The sequence below is a fragment of the Sinocyclocheilus rhinocerous genome, unplaced genomic scaffold (genome assembly GCF_001515625.1).
Source record: "Sinocyclocheilus rhinocerous isolate Xijiao unplaced genomic scaffold, SAMN03320098_v1.1 scaffold113, whole genome shotgun sequence".
Lineage (NCBI taxonomy): Eukaryota > Metazoa > Chordata > Actinopteri > Cypriniformes > Cyprinidae > Sinocyclocheilus > Sinocyclocheilus rhinocerous.
The window spans coordinates 3,209,020-3,216,233 of NW_015646846.1; positions in this window are offsets into that span (position 1 = coordinate 3,209,020).

A 7,214-nucleotide genomic window follows, 5' to 3' on the forward strand; every position below is an offset into this window, starting at 1 on the left:
AAAGTAATAAGTAAAGTAACAATATTACTTTTGAAATGAGTAACTAGTAATGAGTAATATATTACATTATTTGAGTAACTAGCCCAACACTGATGATAACCCACTGTTATGTAATAGTGACAAGTTCTGTAGGTGCAAAGTCAAATCAACAAGACATTAGTTAAGTAAAAAAATAAAAAAATAATAATAATAATAATAAAAAGTGCAAAGAATCTGATGGATTCATACATAAGTGTTTTGCTCTTACCATTGAACAAACAAGTCATGTATAAGGCTGTCCGACTTCATTGCTCTAGCAAAAGTTGGTACATGTCCCAGCAGAAAACTGTCAGGATATCAGTTTTCATGTTAATTTTTCTGAAATTGTGTTTTATTGCAATATAAATGTATGTAGTTGTATCAAAAACTAATTCTTAAAGTTTTTTTTACCTGTCTCTTGGAGGTCCAGGTATATGATCATATTTCTGATGAACATGATGAACATACAGACAGTATGCAAGAAATGCAGAGAAAACCGCAGCAAGCAGGTAAAACACAATATATGAGACCCATTCTAAGATCATGATGGAGCTGTAGAGTAACTAAGTGTAGAATGTACGTCTGTCTGCTATCAAACATCTATCGATGTATTTCCGGGTGTCTGGACATTGTTTTTGGACGATAGAGGGCAGTCTTCTTCCATTCCTACATTCTATAATGTAGGAATGGAATGAGGAATGGAATGAGATAATGAGCTTTTATAAAGGTATCGACTTTGGTTTTGGTGGTTATACTTAGATTATCTTTATTTGACCCTCTAACTCTAGCACTCTCGATTCTAATTCTATTCTTTAAAAAAAAAACTTGTCCCTTTTAGACTTGCACTTTTCTAATCTTTTTGTATTCTATCTATTTTTTTAATTAACAAAAGCAAAAAAGGCCTCTAACACTAGCTTGCTCTATTCTTTCTTCTATCTGTTTTTTATTTATTTATTATATTATTTAAAAAAAACCTTGCTACGTGTACTGCGTTAAGCTAACTGAGACTTGTTATAGCACTTGTATATCATTGCTCTTTTGTTGATTTTGATTGCTTCCATTGTCCTCATTTGTAAGTCGCTTTGGATAAAAGCGTCTGCTAAATGACTAAATGTAAATGTAATTATGTTAAGGTCGAAGTCTACAGTAATGAAATGCACCGTAACACTGTTACTGCTTGAGTAATTTCAATGTTCCGTTTTGAAGTACGTTCATTATATACACTTTCAAACATTTCCGCGTGTAGCGTGCCAGGGTGCTAGGTTTTCACAACAAAACCCACCCAACTGCTACTCAAAACTAGCCCAATGGCGTTTCGAGGGGGGTCCACCGGTAAAAATCATGTTCCAGGGGGTAAAAAGTTTTTTTTGGAGGGGTTCCCCAAACCGCGGACTTGGCAACACTGTAGCGTGCCAACTTGATGCTTCCTCTGAAGACTGCTTAGATGTGTTCGACTTGAAGCAGCACTACTTAGACCGATCGGTGTGTGTTATCAAAGTACTGTGAGAGCTATAAGAGAGCGGACGTCTCCTTATGCTTTCTGTTGCCGTACTTTGATGTCATACACTGATCGATCTTCGAACACACCTCTTTACTCTCGCATGTCACATGACCGAGTGATTACGGTTTTTCATATCGCGATATTATCGCAAATGCAATTAATCGTTCAGCCCTACTCACCATTGTCTTTGCCAACCTGTATACATTTCTTCCTTCTGTGGAACATAAAATAAGATATTTAGAATCCATATAGGAACAACATTAGGGGTGAGTAAATAATGGCAGAATTTATTTTTGGGTGGGCTACCCCTTTAAGTAATTAAGTGTACATAATTTTTTTATATAATCACAAGATTGTACACAGATGTTTATGTTTTACAGTATTTTGACATGTATTTTTTGTGTTGGACAAATATTGGAGAAAGTGGTGAAAGTTTTGGTCAGCTTCACTGAGTTTAGTTCTAGACTTTGATGTTGGCATTTTAAAACATTAATTTAGCAGCTTTGTCAACCACTCCGATTCTGCTGTTGTGTATTGGATTCCTTTTTTTCTTCACGACCCAATACTGATTCTTCGGTCCAGGAATAAAACAGAATAAAAAAAAATTAAAAAAACAGAATTCACAGCATTTATGCTAGTTTTTACTCTCAGCCTGGTCTTCTCAGTGACATTTGTTTGTATATTTCATCATATTTGTTTCGACCAGGATGGACGAACACATCCAGAATGTGTTGCACTTCTTTAAATTAAAATTTAGTAAACTCCTCTTCCTGTCATTCCAATGCCACTTCCAGAGAATGTCATTAATTTTACATTATGTCCATGTTGTACTTCAGTAAGCACTGATTAAGAGTTACTGTATGAAAAACATGTATGTAATATGAAATGAAATTAATTAAAATAATTAACTTATCAATTAATTATTTAGACATGTAACTTGAACACTCATGTATTATTAAAAGGTGTTCTGCAGTTTTTGTGCAGCCCTCGGCAGTGGCTTCACGAAGCCCATCATGGTACACGGGTCTTAACCTGTGGTTTGCTGAGGTTATGATAGCCTAATTACATGTGACACAGAAGTTAGGATGTGAACTTTTTCTTGAGATTCACATACTCATGAATCACAACAGTGTGCTATGAATCATCTAATGCTTGGTGAGCTTTGTATCTAAATGCTAGAAGCCATGTGGCTTGTTATTGTGCAATCAGGCCTAATCGCCTTTCTGTCGCATCTCATTCACCTTATTTATGAAAGTGGGTCAGTAAAGTGTCTTTCGTTGTTGAACTGGACACTTCTCTGGGAAGATATAATGTGACGTGATCTCATAAAGAATAACACTTTAAACTGGTGCCAATTAGATTTATGCATTGTCAAGCATTGAGAGTAAAAATGTGGTGTTGTTTTTTTTAAGTAGATGACATTCTTTGAAGCTTGGGCCCCATCTTATTAATAACAGCCCATATTTCTGCATATATATTTAATCATTCTTTAATTAAACCTCATTAGGAGGTGATTTGTAGCATTTAGGAGGCTAGGCAGTCTTGGAATTGAATGAATAGAGAAGTGTAATTATTTTTTCAGACCCATCAATGTAAGTTGTTGAAATGAGATGTGACTGCTGAGCTCTAGAGAAATTTACCATCATCCACCAATAGCTTACTGTATCTGTGCAAAATAGTTATGAATCAGAAGGTTGTTTTCAAGCTGGGATGAGTGAGTCTCGCTCTTTTCGCTCATGTGCACAGCTACCGAATACATGCCGCAAGTCAGAAATACAAGAGTCTCATGTCAGTGTCTCGGCATGAACAGAAGCGACTTTTCTGGAGCAGCGTCTCTGGCTTTGACATTAAAGAACAGGTTTGTGCTACAGTTAAAGAAAGAGTTCTTACAAAAATGAATTTTTTGTCATCATATACTCACTCTCATGTCATTTAAAATCTGAGGTTATTTTTATCTGTGGAATAAGATAAAATATTGGGCGAGAAGGACTTAAAAAAGACCTTTAAAAATCCTGAAATGGTCCACATAACTCATGCACAAGTCTTTGGAAGCCATGTGATAACTTTCTTAAAAACAGACTTGCGATTTGCGGGAAAAAAGTTGGATTTTTCAAAGAATCAGTTGATCTGGTTATCAAAATGATTCAGAATCACGAATCAGACTCAAGTTCAGCTCATTCACCTTTGAAAAGGAAGATTATCAGTGAATACTGACTTCAATTATGGCCTGTTTCGTACAAAAATACTATATTGTTTCTTAAGACTTTTTAGTTCATATTCATCGTTAAAGCATGGAAAAGAACGAAGTCTTTAGAAGTTTGTTCTTCTAAACCATACAGGTTTAGAACGACACAAGAGTTAGTAAATGACAGAATTTAGATTTTTAAATGAAATGTTCCTTTAACTAAACAAGGCATCGGCATTAAGCCTGGCAGTTTGACCTATGCATTGCAGAATTGTGAATTTTGCTTCTTTGCAAACATAATGTGTTTGTTGGCCTTTTTAGGCATGACTTTACATAATCAAAGCTTTGTAGAATTTACTTACCTATACACTGTGACTGCTTTAAACCATATGCAAAAGTAGCAAAATAGCAATTTTAAAAACAATAGCTGCATCCCAAATGACACACTAAACACTATGCACTATACACTATATACTTATTTACTCAACTATGTCGAGTATGAATTATATAAGGCTATTTTGTCATTCATACTCTGAGTCTGATAGCCCCTCCCCATTCGCTACATAATTACATCTGCAACAGTTGAGTGCATGAAGTGTCCAACATTCCACACTTCGTTTTTTCAGTTATTTAAGTGCATCATCCGGGTATTTAATGTGCACTTTTTCTTTTTGGAATTTTCAGTGTGAACGCACTACTCGCACTATTTATACTACAAAACGTCATAGAATAGTGCATGATTTGGGACGCACCTGATGCATTTTCTGATAAATTGTTTAACTCTCGAAAGGTCTACATACAGTAAGTGTTAATCCATCCCTAATCACAGCATTCCCATTCACCTACACAATTGGCAGCAGAACCTCTGTTGCCATGGCAAACTCCATCGGTTTCCAGGGCAATGGCTTGTGTCTCTGTGTTGAAGTAAGAGTATGTAGTGTGCAGTGAGTACATAATGAAGATTACATTGATTTCCTTATTGAAACTTGCAAGTTTGACCAGCATGCTTAGCAGACTCAGAAATACCGTATTGTGTATGAAATACCACCGTCACGTGTTCCTTTCTCTCTAGTGTTTGCTCGTTATCCTTAAGAGGAGCTAATGGAATTTTGGGAAACTATAGCAATCATAGTTGATTTTTTTTGGGTAGATTATTCATGATTCATTTCCCATTGTAGTCTTAATCACTAGGTACTGTAATGAATCATATTAATGCACCTGTTACCAGTTCCTAATGATTAATACATTATATATATAGGTACTGACCCCTTCTACATAGTCACCTTGTAAGTGCTTACACCTGGAAGATCACTTAAATCAATACGTCTGTTAATTCTTCTGCTTTTCTTCCTACATTTTCGTCTTACATCCTATACTCTACAGCATGCACTCATTTAGATTTCTAAATTGCATGTATTGGGTCACAGTAATTCTGAAATTCAAATACATTTAAATTGAATAGATAACAGAATACATTACGGCTGTATCACTTAATTTATTTTTGTGAATACTTTAATTTCAACCCAATTTTGGGTCAAATATGGACTAACCCAACTGTTGGGTTAAATTTTTACATAAAATTTTATACTAACAAATTAAGAAAGACTGAATCGGCAGAGGTTCATGTTCACAATCAGTCCTTGTCGCCCTGTACTGAGTGTCCCTAGAGACAATATGTCAATACTATACTGTCTCGATATACTGCGCTATCTCTGTCTACTGGGCTGGGCTCATGGTTACTTTTTTTAGCATCTGCAATGCCCAAGGACAACACAACCTGTCAGACTGTTTCCAGTACTGCTGGCTTTTTTCCTCTCATTGAAACTTGCTGAGTAGCAAGGAACCAAATGTGAACATATGGAATAATGTGCCAGTCATTTGATTGTTAGTTCGTATGATGCATCAGCTAACATTTAACACTCTAGTCTAACTTTACACATATATTTTTCACAGCATCACTACTGCGCTTCCCAGTGCATGTTTTAAAGCTGAATCGTTGCAAGCGAACACATGGCACTCTCTAAATTTTTCAAAAAAGGTTCTACAAAAGATTTTGCCTGACTAACTTCATCCACACTCCCTAAAACCCTCCCTCCAGAGACATGTCAGTTGATGCAAGCAACCCCAAAAGCTCAAATTGGCAAGCAGAGGGGGTTTTGATCGGCTAAAGAACTACAGGCCTCCATCCTAACTATTTATTGCTGTTTACAGAGCCTAGGGCAGTCACTAAGACAGGTCTGATTTCTCAGGACACCTATTTGAGTTATATCTGTCAGGTAGAAGGGACAATTTATGCGTGGTATTCTAAATAAAACGCCTACAACGTATGTCTTTAATTGCCTTACAATAACTATCTGCCACCTCCAGAAATGTGAGCACTTGCATAATGCATAATAGAGCTTCTTTCATAAAGTGTAAATCACCTATGAAAATAAACAGAACCAGCAACTCTGATACAGATGCACAGCTTTTAATTAACATGATCTGATGAGTAATTTTTTGTGCCCTCAAAAAACTATATTACTGTCAAGAGCAATAAGTAATAGAAGACCTACAATACAATTAAAGGGCTTTCTCTGGCATGGTTAAATGTTGTTTTTAAATTACATCTTTATTTTTATACATTTTTTCATTTAATATATTTATAAATTATACAAATTATACATTATTAGTAAGGCAGCTCACAAGGTTTGAAACAGCTATATAAGAAGAGCTCAATGCTCTTTATTTAATGTGCGCTGGCTATATTAGCAGACACATCAGCGATTATGAAACGATCAGAAAGTTCCGGCATACAAGAGAAGGCTAATCTAGGGAGAGATAATCAAAGCTGGTTTCAGTCAGTGTATCACAGAGGAACATGGTGTCTCATTTTATTGAAGTCTATCCCAGGCCATTAATACTCTATTGAGACATGAGCTTGACTGAAACAGGAACAGACTGTAAGTGTGTGATAAACAGAGAAAGGTGTACGTGTGTGTTACACATTTTGTTACATTACTGAAATCTGTTATATACTTTAAAAAGTCTCCATTTGGTCTCATAATTGGAGAAATAAAGGAGATTAGAATTGTCAATTTATCATGCAATTAATTATTTTAAAAAATGCAATATAATAATGCACACATTTAATGATTCCCCAAACTTTATGGATATAGAAATAAACAATATTCTGATTCTTAAGTCCTTTTTTGTAAAGTATATTTAATGCTTGACTCATCTGACACCAAATATTAATATATCCAATATTATTTATGATTCATAGATTTTCCTAATTGGTTTATAATATGAATTCTTTAGCATCTACTGTTCAAGAAAACCCATTTCTTTTTCTATTGCACAGGAATTCCATTTGAATGAGCAGCAGGCTAATAAATCACAGGAATGGCAAATAGAAAGGGAGTGGGGTTTCAACAGTATCATTTTATTCTGTCCCTGCCACTTGGCTTGTCATGTTTATAGTGACAGGTAGCTCTCACCGTACATTATAGTCAGTGCAATCAATAGAAA